This window comes from Uranotaenia lowii, chromosome 3 (assembly GCF_029784155.1).
Source record: "Uranotaenia lowii strain MFRU-FL chromosome 3, ASM2978415v1, whole genome shotgun sequence".
Classification (NCBI taxonomy): domain Eukaryota; kingdom Metazoa; phylum Arthropoda; class Insecta; order Diptera; family Culicidae; genus Uranotaenia; species Uranotaenia lowii.
In genome coordinates this window covers 328,149,971-328,165,564 of record NC_073693.1, presented here as the reverse complement: position 1 = coordinate 328,165,564, position 15,594 = coordinate 328,149,971, and the positions used below count along the sequence as shown (strand labels likewise).

Here is a 15,594-nt window from a genome sequence, read left to right as displayed (position 1 = left end):
GCTCGTTAACTAGTTATTGGATATTAAAAATTTGAACAGCATTTTGTTGCCTGTAAAAAGTACTATTCGACCTATTTTTTTCAAAATTTAAAATTTACGCGTTTTTGAGATATGTACGATGCTTGAGAAAAAGAAAAAAAAATTTTTGCACAGATTCCTTTAAAATTCGTCATTTTCAAATTAATAGCTGAAAAAACCGTTGATTATTCAAAGAATTACTGAGTTTATGTGGTGGATAAGTATGCAAACACTGTCAATAATGTCCACAAAGTTCAAATCAAGCATTGGAGTGAAGCAGATGATCGGCAACAACGGTTAAGGATCATCAAGGAATGCAAGTCTCATACCAGCATTTTTAATTTTCAATAAACGAAAAGCTAAGGGTAGACCGCTGAAATGTCCAAAACAATTTTCTCCGATAAGCTGAAAGTGTTGCCTAGTGATGACTCATTGAAATCCAACCTCAAACAGCCATTTTTTGATAGTTCCAAAGCTCTTAAGCTGTAAAACCGGTACCGAAAAAAAACGTTAAAAAATGTGATAAAAAATAACCAAATTTGTTCATTTCGAAACAACTGTATCCACTAAAATGCTTCCAGTTTCCAGTTTCCAGAGAAGTATTGGACCAAAAAGTATCAGAAATTGAAGAAGGAAGGTGAAGCCACCTAAAATATAGATTTTACAAAGTATAAGTTGGAGAAACTGATCAATACCATGACAGAAAAAAGTGTGCGCCGGCCAATGGGAGACACCAAGAATAAAGTAGAAATTTCTTTTACAAAAAACGGTAAATATTTTTTTTCAAATTTTTTCATGAAATATCATAACATTGCCTACTTTTCCTTCATAGAAAGTATTTCGTTCAAACGAATGGTTTTTGAGATACATGCATTTGTAACTGTCCCATTTCTAAAAGAACTAAGCTTTATCGTAAATGGCACTTGAAATGTTCTCTTATTTTTAACCTTTTTCAGTTGGAAACTCAATTACAGTCTGACTGAATGCGTCCGGGGAATTGACGTGGATGGTGATGATAAGATAAAACACAAAATTTGCAACAGATTACAGCGATCAAAGATCGAAGTCCATTTATTGGTATGAATTATCAAAATCAGGCGATAAGAGACTCGCAACTCGGAGGGGTTTAAATGCCAATATTTAAGTAACATGTGCGATGGTTGAACTTTATTTTTGATTCTCGGTTTGAATAAATGTCGATTTATTATCGGTTTATATAGATAATGTCATCAGAATATTTCAAAAGAACAATAAATGCTCGAATTATTTTTTTTTTTAACATATTTAAGAATTGCCTAATTAAACCAAGGATTTTAGATCGGTCTCTGCTCTTTCGTCCTGCTGCTTGTTCAATTTTTATTTGTATATTTAGGCGTTTTGATACAGTATGTTTAGCTATTAACCATTAATCAGCCAGCATCATATCAATGATATTCAATTTTAAAATTATTCTTAATTTTTTCGAATTTTATGAAGCCCTTGATAGTTAGAAAATGAAATGATTTCGGAAGAAAAAGTCTCTTGAAAATAAAAGTGATGAACTAGATTTAAGCCACAAAATTGTACACATAAAGAACGAGTTTGGCTCGTTAAAACCTAAAGAAATTTGAAATAAAGATAAAGTTGCACGTAACGTAAGAGATAATTTTAAAAGTTTGTCGAATCTTTGAAGAATTTCAGTATTTTAATAACATTAAATATCATTATCCCATTCGGGCGGCAATGAATGTATAGGAAAATGTCATCATCGAATTTCGAAAACGGATCACATATTGGCAGATTGGCCCAAAACTACCATGTGCAAAATTTCAGTTCAATCTGTCAGTCCCAATCGTGGCTGATTTGGGAGTGCCTTAAAGGCTCAACGTTTCTAATAGCAAATGACTTAAAAATCATGAAACATCGAGATCTTGAGATCGACTCTAAGGGACTTTTACGGAAAACCGAAGGCTTTCCTCGACATATTTTTTCAAGAGTGGTCAAAAATAATTTAAGACCAAAAGAAAAACTGTATTTCAATTATTTAAACCAAGTTGTTAACACAACAAAAAAGGGACAATGTTTGAAAGGCTAAAATAACAGAAATAAAAAATGAAAAAAATAACAAAAATTTAAAAAAATGTTAAAAATTACTTATATAGCAAAAATGAAAAAAAAATCATTTTTGATTTTTTTTTCTTTTTTAGAAAATTTTTGCAAGTAGAGTATTCTTGCCTTTTTTGTCATTTTATCGTTTTTCTTAGAACTCGGTATAGTTTTTATTATATTTTTATGGCTTTTGCTGTCACCCTAATACCCACATGTTATTGTGCTATTACTGCTTCTGAAAAGCTACTGAAAAATTCTTCTTAATTCATGCTAAAAATCATTTGATGCAATGAAGTTCCATTGGAAGAATGGATAATATTTTATACATATCTCGTGTGAGCTTTCATTACGTCGTATGAAACAAAATGTAAACAAACAGTTTTATCATTAAAAAAATACAAAAACTGACATAAACTAGTCGCAACTTCTTTCCATTTAGAATATATGTAGCCTGGACAACATATTCTATATTTAAAACACAAACTTTAAAGTGGTTTTTATAATTTTTGCCACAGTTTTCTGTGAATTCTTAAGATTTTTCTGTGTGGGGCACGATACGACGTAATTAAAGCTCACGCGAGATATATGCAATGTCCGGATACCGAATGAGATCAACAAACCAAACCTACAAAGATTTGATGACTAACGTGGCGTTCTAAAATTGATATTTAATTCAATTTGATGAAAACCTCAAATGGCTTTTACACTCACATCTTTTGTTCATCAAATGTTTCAAATTCACTTATTTGGCAATCAAATCATTAAAGAACCAATAATATTAATTATCGAATGGATGCGTGGTGAGTTTCTGCATGAAACATTTCGGAATTTCAAAAGTAAATCCGATTTTTTTGGTTGATTCCAAACAAGTAATTCGTAATTAAAAACAATGCGCTTTTTTCTCCAGTGTACCTTTTGGTCAATTAGGCATGGTTCTATCAACTTCCGCTAGATGTCTCTGTGTGTATGCTTATCGCAAATAACCGTCCCAAAAGCCACAACTGTCAGTAGATGCGTTTGTGTGCGATTTCCGACGACACATACGCACACACATGCACTGCGGTGATGCATTCCTTCTCTTTCACCCTACCGCATTCAAGCCTAAACTTTTCATGTCACCAACACAACTGCACCGACTCCCCTTCGTTCGTATACGATTTCTCGAATAACTGCGATGTCAAATGAGTCAAGCAAGACGACAGTAGTATCGGCAGCAGCAGAAATTTTCTTCCTTCCTCGCGGTCGGAGTTGCTTTTGTTCTCCACGCATATCGTTTTTTTCTGACGTGCATTTCTCTAGGCCGTGGCCACTACCGTGCGCTCCCGTGTAGTAGATTCCTAGTGTCCTCGAGGTGTTCCGCGATCGTCGTTGCCGAACTCGGTTGTTCCCGGGCGAACGCACGGAAACTGCATTTTGGTGTTATTTTGCCCCCGTGCCCGGAAGTGTTGCGTGCGTAGAATTTGCACTGCATAATACGCTTTGGAAACTGTACACCCGTCGTAATCGCAACGAGAAAAAAAGGCACACCATTTTTCTTTCACATTCGTGTCCCGTAGGCCGAAAGTGGTGTGGTGTTCCAAATTAGGAAAAATTGGTGCAAAGGTGTGCTCAGTTGGGTTTTAGAAAACTGTTTTACGAAAAAACAATTTTCCCGTCAAAAGTGGTAGAAATTGGTTGAACGGAAGTGTAGTGGAAAGAATTTCGGGAAAATTCGAGTTGGAAGTTTTTTTTACGCTCACACTTCAAGGGTTGCGTGTGTGTGAGGAGTAAGGTTGGAGTCAGCTGGCGGAAAACGGCAAAAGAGGGTGTTGAAGGTGGCTGGTGTATTGGTGCTGGTACCAATACCACAAAAAAGGTGCGTATGAGTGTGTTTTATGTTTGGGGTCTCTTTCTGTCTCGGTGGTTAGATACGGATTATTTTCAGATTAGCGAACTGGTGTTAGTTGAATCCGTTTAAACGGTAAGCAAAAAGTCAAAACAAACGTAGCAACGTGCTGGTTACTGTTTCTATCGTAAATGCTAGTGATGCCAGACTTTATTCTTGGAAGTTATTTTCAAATTTGAACTGGTTAGAAGATGTTTCCTTGAAAATAGAGTAACTTTTTTAACTTTTATTGACAAAAAATTGAGATTGACATTCCAGCATATTACGGTCAATTTTTTTTCTTAAACATAATACTAAAAATCCGACTTTTATTCCCAAAAATTGTAAACAAACATTTGAATAAATTCATCGTGTTTTTATTTTACATAACTTCAACTTTGAAACTTCTCATACCCTTTTTCATTTTAATTTGCATGATATGGACATAGTATACATACATACAGTACCGTTCATAATTGTATAGAAATTGGAAGCACGCGCACTGTCACTTCGACTTTGAACTTCCATAACTTTTGACTCTGATGAAATTTTTTTATCAAATTTTCTGCTTTAGATAGATCAACTATCACACTATTATATCACAAAATTTGAGATTTCTGAAGTTTGTGTGGCCTGAGATACAGTTATTCTACAAAAATCGGGCTTTTTGGACTTATCTCATTAAAACTGAAATATCTCAGAAACTACGCTACATTTTTTGTTGAAATTTTGCAGAGTGATTGTTGAAATGTAAAGCTATCAGGTCTGAAGTTTTTGAAAAGTTTTATCGATGAGATCAAAAGTTACCGAGGTACAATTTTTCAGGCATGAACCTAAAAATGCGATTTCTATAAAATTTTGGACGATTGTTTCCATAGGAAACTCCTATTTTATGTTTAACAACCAGTAAATCTATTACAACCAAAAAATCAAAACAATATTGCGAGATTCTGATTTCAAAACACAAATGGATCTTTAATTTCATTTTTTCATTTCATTATTGCTTTTGCCAGACATTTTTTGACTGTTTTGTGGATGGAAACGATTATGTTCTCATGAATCGTCCAAAATTCTATAGAAATCGCATTTTTAGGTTCATGCCTGAAAAATTGTACCGCGCGTAACTTTTGATCTCATCGATAAAACTTTTCAAAAACTTCAGACCTGATAGCTTTACATTTCAACAATCACTCTGCAAAATTTCAACAAAAAATGTAGTGTAGTTCCTGAGATATTGCAGTATGAATGAGATAAGTCCAAAAAGTCCGATTTTCGTAGAATTACTGTATCTCAGGCCAGACAAATTTCAAAAAACTCAAATTTTGTTATATAATAGTGTGATAGTTGACGCAAAAAATTTGATAAAAAAATATCATCAGAGTCAAAAGTTATGGAAGTTCAAAGTCGAAGTGACAGTGCGCGTGCTTCCAATTTCTATACAATTATGAACGGTACTGTATGTGCTCTTTTAACTTATTGTGAAGAATAAAACAAACCATTTTTTATCAGATTCTTAGTTTTCTTTATTTCTACCATTTACAAAAGTTTCCCCTCACTTTTTCTTTGATGTTTCGAGCACGTTACACTGAAATATCTTTAAACAACGTGATTACAAAATATTACACGAAATCCAATTGTCTATGCAAAGGATGATATTTTCGCGATTATTTTCAAACTTCTATACCCTTGATTGCGAAACGTTTTGAGTTATTTCAATTTTAACTCGATTTTGTAGACACTTGATTGTTACCGTTAACTAATTGTTATCATTTTTGTTGTTATTATATTTAATCGAAATTAAATAAACGTAACAACATTAAAGAACCTAGAGTTATTGGTTTGTAAAAGCGGAAAATATTAGGTAACTAGCTGACCCGGTGTGCTTTGCTACTAACACCTTTCAAAAGTAATTGAAATTTGTGGTTCCTATTTATTTAACTTTTCATTTATTTGCATGAAATTTTAAATTCAATTTAAAAATCATTAAAATGTTTCTTTATAATATAACTAGCTGATCCCATACGAACTCCGTTTCGCTTTCAACTTGGAATATGTCATGAACAGTTTAATTCGACTCGATCATTGCATAACAACGCAATTATTGCCAAAAGGTTAAATCCCTTTCGGGGGCTCTTATACAACCTTTGATGACTGAAATCGCTTGCCCTTCCCTCAAAACTTCCGTGCGCAAATTGTCAAAGCAACCCATTGTATAATGACGTCAATATTGCTAAAAATCCCTGGCAAAACATTTGACAACTGAAATCGGTTGCTCGTCCCTGAAAACTACCATGTGCAAATTTTCATCCCAATCCGATGTAAAATAACGACTATATTGCAAAAATATTGAAGGGTTTATATGGACGACCCCCTTTGCCGGCCCCTTACACTGAATTTAATGCCTGAAATCCATTGCTCATCTCTCAAAACTCTCGTGTACCAATTTTCGTCTGAATCCGATGTATAATAACGACAATATCGCATCAACAGTGAATAGTTAATATGGACGACCCCTTTGGCCGACCCCTGATTTTAGTTTAAATAAGTGAAATTAGTTGTTTGTCCCTAATAACCCCTATGTGCAAATTTTCACCCCAATCCGATGTATAAAAACGTCATTATCACTAAAATACTGAAAATTTAATATGGGCGACCCCTTCTGCCGGCCCCTTACACTGAATTTGATACCTCAAATCGATTGCACGTCACTCAGAACTATCGTGTACCAATTTTCATCTGAATACGATGTATAATAACGTCAATATCGTAAAAAAAAGCGAACAGTTAATATGGACGACCCCTTTGGCTGACCCCTTACACAAAATTTGACACCTGAAATCGATTGCTCGTCTTTCAAAACACTCATGTGCAAATTTTCAACACAATCCGACAAAAAGTAACGTCAATATCGCGAAAACAATATTTGTCTTCTATGGACGACCCCCTTCAGAAGGGGTCATCCGAAAATCTAAAAACATTTTTCATCCTTCCTGGTCCTAAAGGGCATCCATGCCAAATTTCAGCTCTCTAGCCCTTGAGACGGCTGAGTCTATAGAGGACAAACAAACAAACAAACAAACATACAGAAATTGCTTTTTACAGTGAGGGGCAAAATAAAGTGTCCAAATTATTTTTTTTCAATTTCTTTTATTTTTCTGGTTAAAATTCAACGAAAACACATCGTAATCATTTTTGAAATATTGTTTATTATGTTCTTTTCAATTTTTGTTAATGTTGCGCTGGAAAAAAAAGAAAGTTTTTCTGATAGATAAAAAACAGATAATATTCCAAAAAAAAACAGGGGCAAAATAAAGTGTCCAGATCAGTACAGCTTCAAATAATTCAAACTGAAGGCAAACAAGAACGATTTAATAATGGGTATGGCCTCCTTCAGCCTTCAACACCTCCTGCAAGCGCTTCGGCACACTTTCAACAAGGTTGTGCAAGTGTTGTGGGTCGAGTTCCTGCCACGCATGCTCCAGGGCATCAAAATAAGTACTTTTATTTGTCACACCAGTCTTATCAATCAGAGCATCGAGGATGGCCCACAGATTTTCGATGGGGTTCAGATCAGGACTTTGTGAAGGCCATTCAAGGGGTTTGATGTGGCAGGAAAGGGGAAATGACGTCATCAGATTGGCCGTATGCTTCGGATCGTTATTCTGCTGTAAAACGAAGCGCTCTTCGAGGCCCGTCTTGATGAGGGATACCCCGAGGTTTTCCGGCAGGATATTGCAATATGACTCAGCTGTCATGATTCCGTCAATTTTTACCAAATTGCGCACCCCACCCCAAGAAAAGCACCCCCACACCATCACGTTACTTCCTCCGTTGCTCCGTGATCGATACCAATCGAAAACGCTTACTGAAGAAGATAGTAAGTTGCTATCGAAATACCGGTATCTGAACTTTTCATTTACCGTGGTTGAATTAAAAGAAATCTTTCGATTGCTTTGATTCAGAGGGAAACATTGTTGTGGGCCGACGAATCCAAATTTGAGCTATTCAACCGGAAGAAGCGGGATCATATGTGGCGCAAGTCGGGTGAGGAGCTCCAAGACCGCCATATCTAAGGAACAGTCAAGCACGGAGGAAGTAACGTGATGGTGTGGGGGTGCTTTTCTTGGGGTGGGGTGGGCAATTTGGTAAAAATTGACGGAATCATGACAGCTGAGTCATATTGCAATATCCTGCCGGAAAACCTCGAGGTATCCCTCATCAAGACGGGCCTCGAAGAGCGCTTCGTTTTACAGCAGAATAACGATCCGAAGCATACGGCCAATCTGATGACGTCATTTCCCCTTTCCTGCCACATCAAACCCCTTGAATGGCCTTCACAAAGTCCTGATCTGAACCCCATCGAAAATCTGTGGGCCATCCTCGATGCTCTGATTGATAAGACTGGTGTGACAAATAAAAGTACTTATTTTGATGCCCTGGAGCATGCGTGGGAGGAACTCGACCCACAACACTTGCACAACCTTGTTGAAAGTGTGCCGAAGCGCTTGCAGGAGGTGTTGAAGGCTGAAGGAGGCCATACCCATTATTAAATCGTTCTTGTTTGCCTTCAGTTTGAATTATTTGAAGCTGTACTGATCTGGACACTTTATTTTGCCCCTGTTTTTTTTTTGGAATATTATCTGTTTTTTATCTATCAGAAAAACTTTCTTTTTTTTCCAGCGCAACATTAACAAAAATTGAAAAGAACATAATAAACAATATTTCAAAAATGATTACGATGTGTTTTCGTTGAATTTTAACCAGAAAAATAAAAGAAATTGAAAAAAAATAATTTGGACACTTTATTTTGCCCCTCACTGTATATATATAGATTTCTACTTTATTTTTTACTTTTTATTTTAATCCGTGTTTTAATCCTTTTCATGACTCTGGATTTCTTTGTTCCATAAGTTCATATCTTATGCCAAAGACATTTTCATATAAATATATGGAATCTTTGTTATCCCTTTTAAATGTGGAGAGGGTCTCAAACTATCATAGAAACATTTTTTGTAACAAGACAAATTCACGGGACACTTATGGACTATTCGTTCTCGAATTATTATACAAATTTTGAGAGTGATCCTCTCCCCCATTCCCATCCCCTATTGGATGGAAAGGGTGGTCTCATAACGATCCCATGCCATATATGGTTCCATTCTCGATAAGTTCTCGAGGTGTTCAAAAAATGGCTAACCCTCTCCCCACTTTATATCTCCAATCAGGAAAGGGAAGGGGGTCTCAGACCATCGAAGAAACATTGCTCGTACACAAATATGCTCCCCCAAATATGCTATTTTCCCACTTTTTAAACGTTCCATTGAATAGAGGAAGGGGTGTTAAACCACCGGAAAACATTTCTTGAGCTCGGATACCCTCTCATGCCAAATTTTGTTTCGTTTGTTTTATTAGTTGTCGAGTTATACTATAAAATGTGTATCGGAGCCCCTCTTCCTGCCTATCCCCTATCCGGAAAGAGAGGGAATCAAGATCAATCATTCCGTATATATTCAAATACACTCCCATGCCAAATTCTGTTCCATTTGCTCGATTGTATGATTGTTCCCATGTCATATTTGGTCAGATAAGTTCTTGGTTTATGCCAAACAATCGTATGTGAGCTCCCGTCTTCCCTAACTGTATTCCCAATTGAAGGAATAAGAAGTCTCAAATAAGCAAATAACCATTTTACGTATCCAAATGCATTCCCATGCCAAAGTTATTTCCATTTGCTCGATAAGTTCTCGAGTTATTCGAAAAATTGTATATGAGGCCCCATCTCTCCTTCCTATCACCTCACTGGAAGGTGGCAGCAATATCAAATATTCACAGAAACATTGCTTGTGCTCAAATACTCTCCCAAGCTTAATTTCGTTCCATTTGCTGGGTAAGTTCCTGAGTAATGTAAAAAAATGTATGGGAGTAGTATCCTCCTCCCTTAAAATTAAACGCTAAATTTGGTTCCATTTTCTTATTGGTTTCCCAGTAATTCTGAAAATTTGAAATCAGCCTTCTCCCCACTGGAAGGAAGGAGAGGTACCAGATATTCATAGAATTATTTTTCGTACTCATATACCCTTCCAAGCCAAATTTGGTTTTATTAGCCGGAATATTCTTCAAGTTATGCAATTAAAAATGCATGAAAACCCCCTCCTTTCTTCCTGTATCTCCACTGAAGGAAGGAAGGGATCTGAATTAATCTTAGAACCAGCTCTCGTATTCCACTACCTGCCCATGCCAAATTTGGTTCCATGAGCTTGATTAGTTCTTCAGTTATGTAAAAAAAATTTAGGTAGGCCCCGTTCCCCTTCCTATCTTCCCACTACTGGAAGGCGGAAGGTACCAAATATTCTTAGGAATATTCCTCGTACTCAAATACCCATCCAAGTTTGGTTAAATCTTGAGTGTAGATTTGACACTCCTTGCTTAAATTCGCTATATCTCTCTTGTTTCTCAACCGATTTGTACAAAATTTATAGTTTCAGAAACCTCGTAATGTAACTCAAATAAGAGAATATCAACTAATCATAACATAACATAAAATTTCATTATTTAGTTTTAGTTTTATTAAGGCATTTAACTCATAAAGTTTTGTTGTGCCGAGTATTCATTTTACTTGTGTGTTGTGTTAGTAAGAAGGGGAGCCGTAATCGCCGCAGCTACTCAACTGTTAGATTTTGTTTGACTTGAGGAAAGGGAAGAGGATTATGTAAGGTCGCCTCCGAGAACAGATTTCCGTCTTGGGTCGGTGATGGCTTCCCGTAGCGCGGTTTCGTAAGCTACCGCAGGTATTGTTTTCCTGGCCAGCCTTCTTTCCGGTGTTATCGAACCGATTGGACGAGAGATTGTTCTAATGAATAGACGAAACGAGCATTAAAGGGCGTCCGCGATGAAATTGCCACCACAAAATTGATTCGCAAAATTCGAATTTTCATCCGATTGCCATCAAATTTTCAGGGATTGAAAAATAACTATTAAACTTCATTTCACCATTTTACTCGTATTCTATTTACAGTCCATACGCAAATGTCCGCACATTGGCCTTAAACCCGGCCATAAGATTCCCTCTAGAAGGACCCAAGTGATTGGCGAAAAAAATTGGACAACGCATTGTTTCTCCAACAAGGAGCATTTTTCTTAGCATGCTTCCAACGATATTGCCCATTCGAAACGTATGGTACTGGTGGTCCACGTTTCTTCCTGTTCCTGTGTTCCAGTTCTCTCTGCGTTCTCTGCTCCATGGTAGGCCCAACCATTTTGTGTTTTTGATCATTTTAATGTTTTTATGTTAAAATAATGAAAAACATGAACAAAGACAAGGAGAATAATAACACACTTATTATTCTTTGGGTCTCCGACATAAGTTCTGGCTATGGAAGTACGATTAGTGATTAGTAAACACATACTTTCTTCAGTTCCTCGACTGTCTTTACTTCCTTAGGTCGTATAAGAAGGTGCTGCTTCATAATCGCCCAGTACTTCTCGATGGGGCGGAGCTACGGAGTGTTGAGAAGGTTGAACATTTCCGGCACGAAATCGAGCTTATTGTCCGCATACCATTTCAGCACGTCTTTGGAATAGTGGCATGAGGCCAAATCCGAAGATTGTTGGGACGTTGTGGGCCTTCAGGAGAGGAAGCAGCTGCTTCTGGACGCACTCTTTCATGTACACCTGTCCGTTAATAGTTCCAGGGTCACAAAAGGTGCACTCCGCTTCCCGCACGTGCCAGGAATTTCTTCGCAAATTTTGCCATCTTCTGAGTGCAAACATGCTCTGGAACGCTGAACTTATCCTTGGCGGCCGTGAAAAACAGGTTGTCGGGGATCTGTTCGAAGTCGGCCTTCACATATGTTCCGTCGTCCATGATGCAGCATTCAACATTCGTTAGCATGTTGAGGTACAACTTCCTGGCACGGGTTTTGGCGGACTTGTTCTGCTTCTCGTCGCGATTAGGGGCCTTTTTGTACCTTGAACGTTCAAAGCCTAGCCTTAGTTTTGGCCTTCTGGAAAAAAACTTCGGCTTAGGTACAGCTTATTAGCCAAAGCCCGAACGGATGCGTTCGGGTTTCGGTTGAAGGTTCCAACTACACGGTTGTGATTTTTGGTGTTGTACGGAATACTTATTCACTTCTGGGCTTCCGATCGGTGGTCAATCGTTTCTCAAACCGATTAGTCACTCGTGACACTATGGAATTCGCAATTCAAGACGTTTTAGCGATGGAATGATGCGGGAGATCCTTGTTCTCGTGATGAATGCGCAAGATGTTATTACGCACGAGCTGTTCTTTCGACTACCTTTTCGCGAGTTTTGATCAGAGAACTTTAAAACTTGCAGAATGTAAACAATGCACTATGAACTAAATCCACCCAAATTTTCGTTAAATTCTACTCAAAGGTTAAAAAGTTAGTTCATAGTGTGGCAATTTCATCGTGGACACCTTTTAGACAAAATTGACTAAACGACCAAGTCAGACACTTTAAGATTTTTGCAAATAGGGTACAAATATTCGAGATCAAAGTTTGCCATGGTGTCTCGAATTGGACACCAAGTATTTTACTTCGAACCCTAAGGGTATCCAGTAGCCAAGCCCCCGATCGATCAAATCGTTCACACGTCCATACAACATGATCAATGCCATGGTAGCCATTCCCAAAAACACAAACATTGGTCGTAACTAGATGTATACGAAACAAATGCGCGTTAGTGATTTGACATGAGCCGAGGGATAATCGTATGGAGCCAACGTCCCTGTGTGCCATTATCCCACAAATTTTTAAAGGAGGACTTGCAAAGGTTGTAAATAATGTGACTGTTGGCTGCTTTGGTTTTTCGATTTACTCCATACAAAGATTTTTTATTTCATTTGATGAACACATGCGATTGCATATGTATAAATGCGTTTTTCCTGACAGCCCTGCGTGTTTCGTCCGACATTGAAAAATTTCTCTAGCGCAGTGGAAAATAACAACAACAGTGGAAGAAAAATCCCCACAATAGTGTGGGGGACCTGTGGAACACGCTCGTATAGTACCTATACACACCCATCAGCCTGTAGTGCCGTATCAGTAGTGGATTGGAGCCAGTCTTCTGTCAGTGTTGCTAGCTGACTATAGCTGATCGTCCTGGCGTGATCGCTCGCCGCCCATCATCATCACATCACACGGACTACGACGACGACGGGACGGTATCGCTTTTATATATCGTTTGAGGCAGTCCGTCACTGACTCTCGTGTGTGCTGATGCTGATGCTGATGCTGCTAGTTATTTAGCTGATGTGCTCAGCCAGCCATTCCAAAAGTGCCGAACCAAAAGTGCCTCATCCGTCGCTGTCTACGGCTGCTTCTTCGTGTCTCGACGTTACAGTTTTTTAGTTGAAATCGAACTCACCTTCCTCGCGAATGTGTAATGTACCTACCGGAGCGCGCCGTCTAGTAGTGCATACATTGGGAAGAGTTTCGTTCTATCACGGGACCATGTGATATTTTTTTGCTACACCGGATTGTATTTTATTTGCTTTTAGTTTTATGACAAAAGGTGGCCTCAAGTGAGTGATAATAGATCTGGAAGGATAAGTCCCCGCGAAAGCAAGTGCCGAAACTTTCACTAAAATCGAACAAGTGTCATTGCTAAGTGCAAGGTAGTGTCGAATAATGGAGGTCGGCACAAGGAGGAAATAAAGAGCTGGCTTATTAACTCGGTGGAACACTCCCAATATTTACTTTCACGTATTTTGGGATTTAAATCTTCACCGTGGTATATAATGATTGTGAAAAAGAACGTCATTCGCGTTGATAAGAAGAAGAGTCCTATCGAAAAGTGAAGTCCAAACAGACTCAGCAGGAATAAGAAGAGTTCATCGGGTCCGAACGAGAGAAAAAAAAGCACGTGAAGAAAAAATAAAAGGTGCCGGAGCTATATGCGAAAAGCAAAATTAAGAGAAGAAATTCGCGAATCGGAGTGATAGTAGTAGGTACCTACCGATTTCGTCTATACGGGGCCAATACAAAGTCTGTCGGGCACATGTTTTTTAACCACCAGCCAAATGGGGCAGGGAGATGTGGTGTGTATGATGTGAACAACCAAAGAGTTTGGGAAAGGGTGTAGTCCCGCATCTGCCCCCCGAGAGGGAAGAGCGAAAGAGTTTCATGAGCAGCAGCAAGCAAGCAAGTGGTTGGTCGGCTGAATGATGATTACATACTACTGCAAATGAACACCACAGTCAGCACAGCAGTAGTGTACGGTGTTGGATTGGATTATGTGATTCGGGTTCAAATAAATACTTGCGTGAACATTGCTTGTTTGCTTGCTACCTTACCTTAGGTTGAACGTATTCGTACGGTTCTAAGCTGCGCTGGCAACAATAGCGTAGGAGAGCACATTACTGCAACGTGATTAGCTGCCGCGGTGGGATTTTCAATTAGGTTTTTTGGGGGTTGAGATTTCGGAAAGATCACAGTTTTTGAACACTTCCGTGTTACCAACCGTTTAAATATTTCTAGTATTATAGTAATAAATACAAATTTGATCTTCTAATTAGTTTAGGAATGATAAAAAACTGTCCTAAACACTACAAGGATTTAATAAAAGAGGTTTCTCTTAAAAAATACCAGGTTTTATCCATCCTTATTCTGGAATTAAAAGTAATTATACCTGATAAGAGCATATAAATAAAATATGTTTTAGAGTTATTTTTGTACTATGCTCAAACAAACTGGTACAATATCTGTTTATTTTTGAGCGACCGTTTTACACCAAGAGTACTGGTACAGAACAATTAGATTAAAAGGAATATAAGTACTCTACTTCACCAGATATCAGATATGATTCCTTTCGCTCAATTCTTATAATCACTGATGCTATTGAGAAAAAGAAAGTACAAAATACTTGAATAAGTCTCATAATAACCTGTATTTGGAACGAAATGTCCATAAAAATAGTGCATGCCTTCAACGACAGGCTTGAGAAAATCTAAAGTACACCAAAATGGTTGAGGATAGAGTCATTCCACAACGTTTATAGAAGGTAAACATCAAGTAGTGTTTGTGTAACATTGTATTGAGTTTACACTGGCCATAAATGGAGCTGTTGGGTCTTTCTGCATTGTTTATCTTCATCTATAAGATTCGTTAGAAAATCATTTCGTATATGTTTTATGTGAGCTTCTAAAATAGCCCTCAGACTCGCTTAAAACTAAGAAATCAACTGTCAACGTTTGGATTCGTGATATTGTTCCCGAGTAATCTCCCAGGCTAATGTAGATCCCCGAAAAGTGCATCGAAATGTTTCGATAAATTGATTGAATGAAAAGTATTCTTTTTAATATCTGTTACATCTAATCTCGTGACCCCAGAGATGTTTGGTGACGTATGTATGAAATAGTATAAAAAACATGAGCTCCCCTCGAAATAAAACCAAACTAAGTAACATAATTTTGGCATGAAAGGTAGAAAAAAGATAATTCCAGTTAACGGGTTGAAAATTATTTTCCATTTGATATTGGTTGATTCAGGGGATTGAGATAAACGGAGAATCATCGCCAATGATCAAACAAATTTTGCAGCCAATGATTGAATTTGTTATAATTTGTTGCAATTTGTTAGAGAGAATTAGAAAGTTTCAGTTA

General features: G+C 37.6%; 1 protein-coding gene across 4 annotated transcripts in view; it reads left to right on the top strand.

Annotated features, from left to right (window-relative positions):
- Positions 1 to 3,310: 3,310 nt before the first annotated feature.
- The window catches only part of LOC129758514 (non-canonical poly(A) RNA polymerase protein Trf4-1-like), a 50,336-nt gene continuing 38,052 nt past the window's right edge, over positions 3,311 to 15,594 (top strand). The window contains exon 1 of one of the 4 annotated variants that reach the window (XM_055756025.1): positions 3,311 to 3,961. The gene's annotated coding sequence lies outside the window, so the exon portion shown is untranslated. Of the gene's footprint in view, positions 3,962 to 13,119; positions 13,942 to 14,010; positions 14,032 to 15,594 lie in introns of those variants that run through there. The other 3 variants (XM_055756026.1, XM_055756027.1, XM_055756028.1) reach the window with 3 other exon arrangements.